The 14,979-nt window shown below is 34.6% G+C and overlaps 1 protein-coding gene across 18 annotated transcripts in view; it reads right to left on the bottom strand.

Moving 5' to 3' along the window:
• The window catches only part of LOC18432812 (uncharacterized), a 42,093-nt gene extending 37,828 nt beyond the window's left edge, over positions 1 to 4,265 (bottom strand). For all 18 annotated transcript variants that reach the window (XM_088872662.1, XM_088872665.1, XM_088872645.1 and 15 more), the window contains exon 1: positions 3,613 to 4,265. The gene's annotated coding sequence lies outside the window, so the exon portion shown is untranslated. The remainder of the gene's footprint in view (positions 1 to 3,612) is intronic.
• Between the last annotated feature and the right edge of the window lie 10,714 nt (positions 4,266 to 14,979).

Below are 14,979 nucleotides of genomic sequence, written 5' to 3'. Positions count from 1 at the left end.
TACAGGCATCCTTCTTTTACAGAGAAGAAGAAGAAGAAGAGAGAGAGAAAGTTGCCCTTCTCCTAGAGAGAAGAAGAAAAGATAAGTCTCAAGAAGAAACCAGAGAGCCTAAGAAAACTTGTTTTCTTGGATGACCATTGTAACGTGTGAAGTTTATAGTGGATTTGATCTCCTTTCTCCCATGGACGTAGCCTGAAAAAGTGCCAGTAAGATTTATTCTTTATTTATTTTATTGCATATCTTTTCACTCAACACACATACATCGGTTTTGGCTTAATTTGTTTGACTTATTTCTTGGTTCCGCTGCTTGCATCCGCAATCGTGCGAGAGGGCTCTAACTAGGGGAGCCCAACACAAACTTACCGCTCGAGTGGGTAATCCATGCTTCTTATGTAGGAAAGCATTCGAAACTCAAGATCATATCATCATGTAACACCTTTCATACAAGGAATATTTAACTATGTATGTTGTGCTTGAGATCTAACGCTCTGCTCCATCTAGTCTAGGTTAGAGAGCACAAGAACAAGACTATTTTCCATCCATGGGTAATGTAACAAGTTGGGCCCTGGGTCCTGTAACTCAAGCACTTAGGTCCATGGGCCAGGTTTAGGAAACGCATAACCGGTCTGAGTAACTAGCTCGATTCGGGTAGGTACTAGCTGGGCTAAAATTGATTAATTTTTTTTAAAAAAAAAAAAAAAAAGGAAAAAAGAAAAGGAAAAGTATGTCTAAAGTATAATTAAACAAAATACATCCAAATGAGAGTAAATAAAGTAATGAAAAAATTGATTTGAAAAATCAATTTGGCCTAGGGGTAGTTTAGAAATAATCTAAAAAAGAAGGAAAAATGTAAAACTAAGTATTTACGGCCAAAATACTTCCCAATCATTTTCAAAACTAGCAATTCTAGGTAACTAGGCTGCGTCCGGGTTGACCTGGCCAGTTTTGCAAACACTACTTAGGTCATGATCCCACTATAAATTTTGTCTTTTAAGGCAATAGAAAGGGGTGGGTCCCTTTAAGATCCGTGGCTAACCTAGCCAAAACAAGACATGATTATTGCATATCATTCCTTTTCCTAGAGCTATCATAAGTTAAGAAAGTTGGGAAACGTCAATTTATTTTCACATTTTGAAGAGAAATTAAGGTTTTGATTCATCATCATCTAAATATTATCCCAATTACTTGAGGTTGGCTACATGAATCTTGTTCCTTCATTCTTCTCTATTAATGGTCAAATAGAATTTGAATACAAACCTTAATTATGGTTCAAGATTTCAAAGATATAATGATGAAAAAACAAAAAACAAAAAAAGAGCAAATAAAAGAGGAAAACATATTATCAAAATAATGCTAATAAGGTGGATGAGGTGGATGAGTATCCCTGAGATCAGGTAAGTAGGTTTCTCATATATCTGTTGGAGAAAAAGGAACGTTGGCTTATCGTCTTCCTATAAATATGGGAAGCCAAAGCGAGGAAGACATAACAAAAAAAACATAGAACAAAGAAAATACAAAGCGTATTATGAAAGATAGTTTTTCTTTAATTAAAAGTTTTTCCCCAACTAAGAAAACAAGACGGTGTTTATTGTAATAGATTGTATACAATTAGACTATTTACTTTTGGTTTAGGGAGGTCACAATTGTTTACAATTATTCGATGTGAAATCTGATAGCTTGGGTGTATCACAATGTTCGAGAAAAGTTCGTTTGAACTTTGAGCTTGGTCAATGAAATAAATGTAGCCACCCAATTTCACATCCAATGGTCAAGATTAATTGTGACCACCTTGTACCAAAGATAAATGGTCTCATTATATACTTTTCCTTATTGTAAAGCCTATTCTTTTATCCACAACTCTTTAAAAGATTAGCATGTATATCTTAATTTAAGAGATTGCTTGGAACTTTTCAACGATATGCATGTAGCCTCACTCACTATATCTCAGCCACTTAGGGTTCACAATAAAAAGGGAGAAGATAATTACAATAAGACAATAAAGGAAGGGAGTTTGCTGTTTTTTACTGCAATCACCTAAGTTTTTTGGGTGTAGTCATCCAACAAAAAACGTTTCTTGGGTGTAGTCATTCAACAAAAAAAAAATCCCTCATCACCCAAGTATTGGGGTTTGCAAGATATAGTTTAACTCATATATATTTATGTTATCTGTAATATACAGTAAACAACCAACCTACTGATTCATTTTATTTATTCTCTCCCTTTTCTCTCACTTCTTCCTGTTTGTTGACAATCAACATCTCCCCTTTCTATTTGACTACATTAATTACTATCAATGGTGGTCCGTCTGTGTTGATTTGGTGGTCGCTCACAAGGACTTGGTCTCTGTCTCTTTTGTTGCAATCATACCACCATTTGTTTTATTTTATTTGAGAGATGAATGCATCATTGGCATCCCATACTACAATAGAAGGATTTGCGAGCAGGCGGAAGTTGGGTGAATTTAGAAGACTTATCATTTTTTTATTGTTGCTGATATTGAATGCAATTAATGCATTTACTGTTTTGGTGTGATATAGAAATTGATTTGTCTTCTAATGTGAAACACATACTTGATATTTGTTCTTTTATTGTAAGGGCTCACACACCCTTGATTTGCTCATACGCCCCAAATAATTAAAATAAAAGGGAATTATATATTTATATTTAGTAATTGCAGTACTTGCTTATTGATTGGGAATTTCTCTATTTCATTGAATTTTTAAGGTATTACTTGATAACTGATATTGGTTATGAAGTTAATTGTAGCTCTCTCTGTACAGATATTGACCACATATTAAATAATTTTGGTTCCGTATTTAACTTCTTTTAACAATCTCATTTGTTTAGAACTTAAAAAGAAGTTCAGTTGTTAAAACATAACTTAACAAATGGCCAGTAGAATAGTAATGGTGAACTTTCAATAATTGAAACATTGAATGGAATCAATTTTGGTATGTAGAAGATGAAGATGGAATATCCTCTCATCCAATATACGTACTAAAGGAAGATCCACCAGTAGTTGGTGATAAACCAGCTGAAGAAGAAAATAAAAAGTTTGAAAATTTCTTAGAATATGACCTCATAACTGAAACATCAATGTTAACTTTTATGCAAGATGAACTTATTAACGTTTTTAAACATCATGAAACATCTAAGAATATAATGGATGGAATAAAAACAAAATATGACTCAACCACTGAAACATACATCCAATTATTATTAGAGCAATATAACTCATTTTACAAACATCAAAGTATTATCAGTAAGCAGAAACTCAATCTTACATGTTTACCGTGGCCATAATTCATTGATCTTTGTTTCGCAATGGCCAAATTACAAAAATCACAAAAAACTTAGGCCGTTTGACAAAACACAATATAAATATTCAATTTTTTAAAAATATGAATAAAGGCATTGGCCGTTTTGCATAGTTTTGAATTGTATATTATTCTAATATATCTTCTTTTATACATATTTGGCTATAATTTTCTTAGATAAAAAAATTGCCTTTTCTTTCTCTATCTCCACCTCTCTTTCTCTCTAAAAGCTTAAATAGGGTGTCCTTTTCTACTATGAACTTTTCCCCCTTTTATGAAGGAACAGAGCGCTTACCTCATCTAGATCCTCTCTTGAAGTTGCGAGGATTTCTGCACATTGCTTTCATGAAACCACCATCTACACCTCTCCAACCTCTCTCTCTCTCTCTAAAATTTTGAGGAAAAAATCTCTACCCTTTTGTGGGTTTTCTCTCCCCTATGCCATTGTCACCAAAATCTTCATTTGCATGAATAACTCCCTAGATTTTGTACAACCTGAAATTTCTATAAGAGCTTGAAAAGAGAGAACATGATATGATACTCGATGGCCACAAATGAGGGCTAGGGCTTGAAGAAGAAAGCAAAAACAAGAGGAGAGAGAGGGGCTGGTTACAGAGAGAGACAGAGAGACAACAACAAGAACAAACAGAGATAGGTAGAAAGCGGGTTTACATAGAGAAAAAAGGGTAAGGGCTTGTGAGAGGGACAAGGGCCTAAAGAGAAAAAGGGTTCGGCTCGGCTAGGAGAGAGAGCGAGAAAGAGAGACAGAGAGAGCGAGAGAGAGAGAGAGGGCTTGAGTAGAGAGGATGCTTGGGGTTGCAGAGAGAGATGAGGTGCTACGCTAGGGTTTAGAGAGAGAGAAAGAGAGGGAGCTTAGGTAGAGAGAGAAACCTTGGGATTCCAACACCTTCCTGTTAGTGCCTCCTCAAGAAACCCATGATGCTGCCTATTTTCTTCCATGCTAAAGTCTAATGACTTTATTCTTACTAAGGGGCTTCAAGGGTTCTCTTGCTCTATCTAATCTCAGATCTTGACAAGAACGTCAATGGTGAAGCCATTATGATGTTCCTCTTTCTCTCGTTCCTCTCCCAGTCGTTCATTGCATCATTAGAGAGAGAGATAGTAAGAATAGGAGGGCTTTCATGGGTTCGTGCGAGTGTGAGTGAAGCATAAGCCAAAAACTGACGGAAAAAATGAATCCTGCTAAATTCAAGTAAGACTTGAATTTTGTGGGATCTTAATAATTGACAGCTATTAAGATTTTAAAGAGTATTGTTTTGTATAATGAAACAGTCACAAGCTCTTTCAATATCTTTTAAGATCATTATTATTATGGATTCTACAATATCCCAAAATATTAAGATCTTGCAGGGTCATCAAATATATATATATATATATGAGCAATGATTTCATGCAACGGTTGCAGCATAATATAATGCAACAAGCTTCAAAAATGTTATGCCCATTTGTTTGATCCAAAATTTGAAATATACACTCTTTTCATTTTAATGAACAATCACAAAAAAAAGAAAAATTGAAAACACAACCTAGAAAGTATTTTTTTAGCCCAATTAATATAGGCCGTTCATTTTAATGAGATGCTTAGATCTAGGACTTAGAAGGATTTTTTCATTTCCAATCTTTTTGGATGACTTTATTATCATTAGATGAACAATGTTAAAACAGAAAAAAAAAAAGGATTTTGAGTTTATAAAAGCTAAGATCTTGAAATTCACCAAATGAATGGTCTAGATTCGTTTTTGGAAGGGACTCATTTTGACCATATCTAGGGTTCAAATTGAATTTTTTTTTTTGGGATTGATAATTGAGATGAAGAGAGTGTGTGTGCCAAATTTTGGGCCATACAAATAACACAAACATGGTTTTCTAGAAGTATTGTTGCATTATACTATTATGCAACTATTGCATGAAATCATTGCTATATATATATATATATATATATATATATATATAAACTATTTGAAAAAATAGGTAGGGGCATATCTTTCTCACTGAATTACTCAAAAAATAGAACAATGACTCTTCCTCAGTCATTAATATGAAAGTAAATCCCAATAAAAAATTTCAGAGGCTATCGACTTAACTGTGGCCAACATAAAGAGTTTCAATTCGCTACTACCAAATCAAATAGATGTGTTTCAAGTCCAAATATCGGCACTATGTTATTGCCAATCTGCCGAAATTGAGTTCCTTAGTCTACCAAAGATACAAGTTGCTTCTTAGCTGCCCGAAAACTGAGTTTTGTCCTAGACGGGGTCACATTACCTTATCAAGCACAATGATGGTGACAACAATGAAAACACCAGAAAGTTGCAACTACGCGAAAAAAATAATGAGTAACAAGTTCGCTATAACAACTAAATCTTTAGTCTCAAAACTTTTTTTTTTTGAACTGAATATTTTCTTAGAAGTTTTGAGATACGGATTTAAAAAATTACAGCAGTCAGAAATATTTTACCATTTAGTAAACTAATATTAGGAATTAAATAACAATTGGAACAAATTTTCAATGTCTGCATTATCTTCTCTTTTCTTAAAGCTATAGACAACCTTAGGAAACCCTAAGGAGATCAAAGAAGATGCCAGGGTTAAAAATTTTCGTACTACAAAACCCCTGAAGTTAAGTGGCATGGCCAGAAAATCCAACTCAAGTTTCAAGCTTATGTAACTCATCGACATCTTACGCCGAAAACCCGAAGAGGAAAAATGCCTTAGGTGGGTGAGCTCGATAAGCGTAATGACTTGGAGGGATAGTTGATATGCCCTTTGACCACGTGACCCCAAGAAGAAATCTTTGACGTTCACCTGCCCCTCGAAGGACAGGGAATGCCAGAGTGTCTACTTCATTGCCACTTCCCTCGAAGGACAAGGAGTGCCAAAGAGGGGCAACTGTAGACACTCCATTTTAAATTTGGCAAATTCTATGGTTTCTTGAACCCCTAGTAAACCCAAATCTTGTAGTTCACACAGCCTACCTTTTGACCCAGAACCAATCTGCCAGCCCGGAACCCTATAGAAACCCTGTTTTGACCCAGATTTCTGTAAAAACCATGTTTTACCAAAAAATTCATTAAAAATAGTAAAAAAAATCTGTTTTGGCCCAAATTTTCTCTACGAGCTTCACAAGAGGCTGAGGAAGACACCCAAATTGAAAAACATCACTTTGGACAAGTTTTGTTTTAGGCGACCTGGGCGTGCCGCTCAGGCGACACAGGGCATGTCGCCCAAGTCATCTTACAATTGCTCAGGTTTACCAAAATAATCATTAAAAATAGTAAAAAAATCCATTTTGATCCAAAATTTCTCTGAGAGCTTCACAAAAGGCTGAGGAAAACACCAAAAATAAAAAGTCTCAATTTGGATCACAATTGGTGTGTGCGACACTGGACGTGCCGCTCAGCCTTAAGCGACACAAGGCATGCCACCCCGGCAACACGGGGTGTGCCACCCAGGCAACACGACCCGTGCCGCCAAGGCGACATGACCCGTGCTTCTCGGGTGACACGACCCATGTCACCCAAATCCGTGACTCTCAAAATTTGACATTTTGACTGGGGATTTGCTTGTTACAAGTGCTTATCTTTCCCAATGAGCTTTGACCCCTATAAGGCCTCTTTTTGTGGTCATTTGACAAGAGAGAGAGAGAGAGAGAGAGAGAGAGAGAGAGAAACCCTGAATAAAGAGAAAAACCCTAGGATACATGTAGAAAACTCAAAAATATGAGAAACCCTAGGGATAGCTTCAGGAAACCCCCAGCCTCTTGGAACTTCAACCCTTAAGCTTGAGAGAGCCTATATCTAAGACACCTAGAACCATCTAAAGGGCACAACCACCCTATACTGAAGAGACTTGTTGGCTAATATCCATATCAGAGAGACAAAAGAGGACCGATTATGATATGAGCGAGCTCCAGAAGGCTAGGGAGTCTCGGGCCATCTGGCCCGGTTCGATATCATTTTCTTCCATTTTATCTCTTTTGCTTTTAATGTTTTCATTTTATTTGGATCCGTTGGTTTACTTAAAAATCGTATTTTGTAATGGCTTAGATCATGCTGGCTCTGCCACAGATCTAAGAGTAGATCTGCTCGTTTTTTGGCAGATTTGGCATCAGATCTAAATTCGATTTATCCCACTTTCTTTACCATTTCATTTTCATTAGTTTAAGGTGTCAGACCCGAAAGATCTTCATTGGAAGATCTGTTTGATTTTGCATCATAAACAACTAGCAGTTGAGGCACATTGCAGATGGCAATACAATAATGCACATTGCAGATGGCAATACAATAATGACAAAGGTGTGGTGCAATTATGCTTTTTGCCAAATGCTGTAAGGATAGACAAATGATTTGTAGACCTTTCTATCTCATTAACGGTGGAGACCAGCTGAACACCATCAAGTTTGACGGATGGATGGTGTTGTAGAGACAGTGAGGCAGATCAAGACGTAAAGGAATCGGAGTGGTGGTCTTCCTCTCTTGCCAATAATATCCATCCCTTAAGTCAATGGTGTTAGGCTGGTTTCAACCCCTGTTTAGGTACATTTGGATCGGTTGTCATCCCTATGGACTAATGGAAAATTGTTTCATGCGGGCTGGACCGCATTTGTACATATGTGGTTTGGACTATATTTGTACTTATATGGTCTAGAAATTGCAAAGCATCCATGTTAAAGATGGATGCAAGTAGGTGTTCCATCTAAAAACAATGGAAACTAACGGTCCAAATGTTTTCTAACTAGAATTATTATTTTTAGTTCTTAAAATTTATTTGTTTTTTTCATATTCATGATCTCCATTTTAGAGATTACATGTCTTTAAAAATTAAGTCTTAAAATCTATCTCAAAAATAGATTGATTAAAAGGCCCACATTTCTACATATGCGGGCTTGGCCGCATAGAAAGCGGGTCCTAGACTAACATATGTTTTGTATATTATGAAATAGAAATAGAATGCTAATAAGGTTGTAATTATAAACTAATTGTGTACTTGATTAGCAGGGTCTACACTCTGGCATTGGCGGTATCGGAAAAAATAAAAATACGTGGGTAACTCTCCTCCCCCAATAGAGACTCTAACGCTCTTCTTTTCAACAAGATAAGAGCTTCCTTTCTACAATCCGTATGGGCTTGTCCTTCAAACATATTGTTAAAGCGCACAAATCCTTCAATATGGCCCCATGATTTCTATAAATTTTCACTTTTCTCATTTAATATGCTTATTTTATTTCTTTTTGATAAGTCATAAGATTAATGGGTATTGGTGTGCTAAATTATTTATTTTGGTGGCTTTCTTATTGCACAAGAATCTTCTATGTATTGTGTTCCCCACTTCATTATCAGCAGCTATTTGCTAATTTACTCAATGATTTCATAAAAGCTTTAGGTTATGTTTTATGGTTTATCATGGCATGAATATTTCTCTCTATATCTCCCATAATGGTTTCGTTTCATTGTTGTGGTAGAAATAATAGTGGTAGTTAGTAGTAGTACTAGAAATATTTGGAGAATATTTTTGTTTAAAACAACAAACAAAAGCCATATAAATTAAATTCCATCTTAATACATTATTAGCAATTGTGTTATTTATTTATTGCATCGTAGTTGTGTAACCAGAAAAATGGTAGACATAGTTGTTTGTACTAATTTTCTTTGGAGTACTAATTGTAGAAGAAATTGAACAAACGATAATATCTTGTAAAAAATGAGTTCCATTTGGCTACTATTTTTTGAACTATATTTAACTTATGGTCACAGTTTTCAATTTTTTCAAAGGAACATTTATTTATGTTTTTAATGCTTCTTAAATTTATTAAATACAATTTTTATATTTAGTTAAAGTTACAAATTAAGCATTGTGACAAATTTTTAATTTTCTATACAATTTTTAAATATTAAAAACACTATGTTGTTTAACTAACAAAAATAGGAAACCAACTGTATTTCTTCCCCTTTTCTTTTTAAGAATTTACAATCTAAGTGTAAAGTCTTATGCTTCAAAAATATTTAATGACGAATTTTTTATTATGATTTTTTAGTATTTAAAAAAATTTAGTCAATTGTGTGTTCCTTTTCCAATATTTTTAAAGTTTCCCCCCAGTTGTTCTTTTAGATAGAAAATTAGTTTTCAAATCTATAATCTATATAACATGACGTGGTTTGTGGCACATAAAAATGTGTTACGAGGTTTGGAGATACGCTCATGCAATTATATGCTTCTTAAGGTCTTAAGGTAAATCCCAAAGGTAAGTACGTTATAACGACCTAAAAGTTTTGGAGTTCTAACCCCCTCAATAAAGCCACGAACCTTACAAGAAATAGGTTGCGGTTTTTATAAGGTTGCAACCTTAAGCAATCCAATTAAGGCGCACCTCCAAATTTTATCATCACATGTAATTTTGTTGTAAAAGTTTTTTAGGATTATCTTAAAAACTATTTTCATATCTAATTAGAAATTTTAAACTCCAAAAAATGGTTAAAATCAAGTAGATCTATAAACATATGAAAATCTTGAAAATGGACGGTCTAGATAATGCGTTGCAAGATGCACTATTTTTGGGACTCAAAAAATTGTTTTTTTAATATTCATACATCTCGATGTCGAGATGATCAATTAAAGGGTTTTTCAACATTAAAACAGCCTTTCCGATAGATTTTTGAGGTGCATATGTGATTCTACATTTTAAGGTTGCAACCTTATATAAACGTTTTCCAAAGAAATATAATAGTGGGCATTATGCATTTACTCAAGAAAACTTGATCCTACAAAGTGCCCACGCGGACCACGTGGTGCTCAAGAAATGTGTCAGGAGGTTAGGAGATAGGTTCGCACAATTAACAATGCGCATATAGCATTTCTCCCACAGAAGCGTGTTGTACAATAACTCCCTTAGGCAACATAGCTACTTGGGGCCCTACGATAGCCAGCTTGCCGCCCAGTGCCTAGGCAGATGTACAGAATCTCGGTCATGTCTTGAAAATTCTTCAATATATGCAAATATGTGTTTGTCTAAATACACATATATTCATATATTTGTGTTAATTTTACAACTTCTACATTTATATGTATTATAACTAACTTTTTACCTAGATACAAATCACATTTTAAGATTAAACATGTTCAAAAATTCAAATTATAGGAAATTTAGTAAATAAAAAACTTAAACAAAGTCCATTGTTACTGTATTAGTCTCCAACTCTTCATATTCCATAATCACATGGACTCCTGACCAATTGAAAACCTCATAAATTTAAATAAGAATCCTTTGGATACTTCTTCGAACCTCAAATTTTTTTTTTTTGATTCACAGAAATAGGTATAATCAATTAATGTAAGGCTTATAGCATTTTTTTTTTACTTTCACTTTGGGGGGTTTAAAATACCCCATACTCTTCTAAAACCATGGACTCCTGACCTAGGCGCTAGGCGGATCCTTTTTTTAAATACTGCTGGGGGGATTATTTTTATCCGGAAGTTTGAGATCCAAGTATTTATTACCATGAGAAAAAAAAATGGATCCTTCCTTAATTGTTGGTTTCGGGTGCGTTCCTAAGAATGGGAATTGGTTCAGGCCTACTGAAATGTGGATCGATGAGATCCTTGTGGATAGGGTCATCGTAATGATCCTAGATTAAGAGAGCTTGATCCTTGTCATAGGGAATCTCGATTCCATGTTTTAAGAATCATAACAATGACTTTTAAGGGATCGTGAACCCCATTACTAGGAAACCAAGATTCCATTACCCCCTGAAATACGGATGCGTTGCTTTGGAATCAAGAAATTGAGTGTTATTCACTGAGGTTCACTTAGTAGTGGTAACAACAAGCAGCATAATCGAGATCCTTGACTTTCGTTTCCCGCCTTCATGTGATCAATTCCTCATTGCCTTTCTCCTAACATGTGAAGACACCAATTTATCCTTAATCCTATTCCTACCTCACCTATTTCAACAAAAAGGTGAAAGGTCAAAATAGAGCTCCAACAATCGGGTCATTATTGGGATTTGGGAGAAGAGACATGAAAGAAGTGGCTATGTGGAATTTCTGGCAATAAAATTAATTTTTTTTTCTTTCTATTATTATTATTATTATTGTTATTGTTATTGTTATTGTTATTGTTATTGTTATTGTTATTGTTATTGTTATTATTATTATTATTATTATTATTATTAGATTTAAATTCCACGTACAATTTCCATAATACACTGCTATAAACAAAAATGAAATGCTTAAATACAATCTAGGACATTTGTTTTTACTATCAAATGGAATAGGCGCAATCTATGACTAAAAACAAGTTTCCATTAACAATTTAAGTGCAAATAATGTTCTTGAAAATTAAAGAAAATATGCAAATATGATTAAAAATAAATAAAAGTTAACAGCCAAAAAGACTTATTAGGACTTAGTACACCCCACACCCGATTTCTTGATTGATGGTGCACTTTGATCATTTTGGCTTGTTGAATTTTCTTCCTTAAGCAATACCTCTCAAAACTAGGGTTTTACATAGCATAAACACAATTATGGTTCATTGGAATCCCTTTTGAACAAGGGTGAAGTTGGCATACAAATGCATTCGTAGCTGTAGAGGTAAGGTGCACCTTGAAATTTTATCATGGTATATAATTTTGATGTAAATTTTTTTTAGGATTATCTCAAAATCTATTTTTATATCTAATTGTAAAATTTTAAATTTAAAAAATAGTTAAAATCAAGTAGATCTATAAACATATGAAATCTTGAAAATGGGTGGTGTAGATAATATGTTGTAAAATGCACTATTTTTGAGACTTAAAATCTTTTTATTTTTCATGGTCATACATCTTGATGTCGAGATGATCAATTAAAGGGTTTTTCAACATTAAAACTATCTTTTGCGATAGATTTTTGAGGTGCATCCGTAGCTGTAGAGGTAAGGTTGCAACTTTATATAAACTTTTTCCTTTGAACAATTAGGGCATGCCCCAAGGTACCTCCTTTTTTAGAGTTTGGTGTGCCTCTTTCTCTTCAAACCCTAGGGTTGGGCATGCCTCCCCCTTTAGCCATATGGAAGGGGGGCGTGCCACCTAGAGAGAGTGAGAGAGAGGAGAGAGAGCTAGAGAGATGAGATGAGAGAGAGATTGGATAGTGGAGGAGAGATTGAGTCCAGAGAGAGATAAACATAATATTGGGCCTCATATGGACCCCATAGGCCTGATGTCATATCCATGTGAGGGTAGCACACATGTGGGGATTGGATTCAACGCCCCACATATGCCCTTATTTTGAAAAGTTTGGAAATGCCGTTTATAAGGATTTTACAAAAGAAATAAATTTTAAAAATTATGAATTTTTTTTTAAAATTCATAGAAACATTTTTTGTACCAAAAAAAAAAAAATATTTAAAAATGGACTTGTACCAATGAGTCAAAATAAGTCACTATAAAGGCACTCTACCTGACCCAATAACCACGATCCACAATTGTCTTTTCAAACCAACCCAATAAAGACCCATGACCCATAGTCATATACAGGGCATCATTGGAACCTTTGATTCAAGGCCGTTGTCGATTTGCGATTCTTGAATAAAAAACCCCTTAAAAATAGTAATGATTGTTTATTAAGGAAGTCGACCAATGTATATACAAGAGATGAATTATTTAATACTTCATATGTTTCTTTTGATTTAATTTCAAAAAACTGGTTAAAAGACATTCGTCATGAGTTAGAATAGTTGTCAATAGGTATAATATTGAATAGCTATTATCCTTTAGACATTTTTATAAAAGAAAATTAATTCACGAGAGCCCGCTGACTTACAAATGTCCATCCTAAAGATGGATGTTATCTAAAGTGTATTGTCCATAAATAAGATATGGACGATGCATGAAAAAACACTAAGAAATTATATTTTTCTTTTTATATTTATGATCATCTTGGCTTAGATGATAAATCTACAGTTTTTTTTTTTTTTTTAAATCATCTAAAATGCATTTTAATGAGGGATGCGTATGTACATATGAGTCGGCTAACTCATAGAAACCCCATTCTTTTAAAAATGTGGAAGCAAAACTTTTACTTGTACTCAAAGGACCAAATACTAGACCCACTATTACACTTGAACCAAGTACAAATAAATTTTCTCTTACACTCTTAGTACCATGTATTTAGTTTGTAGTATTGGTACCCGTACCGATAATCACATTAGAGTTAATTTTACTTATTATACTTAGTTGACATTATAAATTATGAGTTCAATAGATCCTGTACAGCAGAAGGACGGATATTCCTTGCTCAATATCAGATAATCAGTTATTCACAAATATTATGTGGAGCTGACGGTTCCCATCCCATCTCATAAAAAAACCCTTTTCGCTCTTCTATCCCATCTAGGGGTATTTTAGTTATAGGTTCTATAGGAACTCGACGATCTTATTTGACCAAATACCTAGCAATCAACTCCTACCTTTCGTCTATTATGGTATCTCCAAACAATTGTGTAGTTACAAACTAACGCGAAACAACTGCTTTATTCTTCAGTATCGGCAGCCGTTCATAATGTCATGGGAACTCTTGCTTATTTTTCACTGCAATTGAGCGGCACTGTGGAGCGTCACTTCTGGGGATCGCTCTTGCTAACCTTGTTCATTTGTCACTATACCCGGGTTTGTACGGCATGTCGCATACTCAGAACTCCCTAACACAAGTAAATGTAGATTTAGGATTCATAGAAATTTTAGCAAAGTTTTACGTTAGTTGCCTGCCTAATACAACCCACCTCCTTTAAAAGAAATACTTATAGTAAAAAAATAGGGAAACTAATCAAAAAATTCTATTAATTTTGGAAATTTAGGGCTTAGTCATACCTTTTTATAGTGAATATTACAATTTAATTTTACTTTTAAATTTTTGGGCTTTTGTGCTTCTTACCATATCTTACGTACAAAAAATATTAAAAATTATAATTAACTTAAATAGATTTAATTTTACTTTTAAAATTTTGGGCTTTTGTGCTTCTTACCATATCTTACTTGCAAAAATTATTAAAAATTATAATTAACTTATAGGTTACTTCTCTAATAACATTTTGGGCATCCCACCACAAGGTTTTCTCGGGCATTTCAGTGAACACCTTTCTCAGCCAATGGGAAAACATACTCTACCACCAACCATGAAAGGTGAAAAGACCAAACAATTGGCTACCACCTCTAGAGGGCATTATCAAGCTCAATTTCGATTGTTGCTCTCTGGGGGAACCCCGGGCCAAGCCGGAGGTGTCTTTAGAGACCATGATCGCAATATTCTCTTCACCTATTATGAGCATCTAAGCCATAAAGATTCTCTATACGCTGAAGCCATGGCCATGTTGTTAGGTCTGAGATGCACACAATATTCTCTCCTAGGCAATCGGGACGACACCACCTCCATGGTACCTAGCTTCGATTTTTGATGAAATTGCTTACATTTGCAGAGATATGGTCATTTCAGGGAAGCATATCTCAAGGACGTCCAACGAGTTCGCCGATCTTCTGGAGAAAGATGGGGCTAGGACCCAGAAGAAGACCACACCCGACCCATCTTATTTTTTGTTCTGGACCACAGAGGACACACAATGTAGAACATCTCATTGTAATCGGGCAATTCTATAAGCCCATTTTTTTGC

The sequence above is a fragment of the Amborella trichopoda genome, chromosome 7, assembly GCF_054954075.1.
Source record: "Amborella trichopoda isolate Santa Cruz 75 chromosome 7, AtrichopodaSantaCruz75HAP2 v2.0, whole genome shotgun sequence".
Lineage (NCBI taxonomy): Eukaryota > Viridiplantae > Streptophyta > Magnoliopsida > Amborellales > Amborellaceae > Amborella > Amborella trichopoda.
Note: the sequence above shows the minus strand (reverse complement) of the source record. Positions and strands in the feature narration are given on the sequence as shown.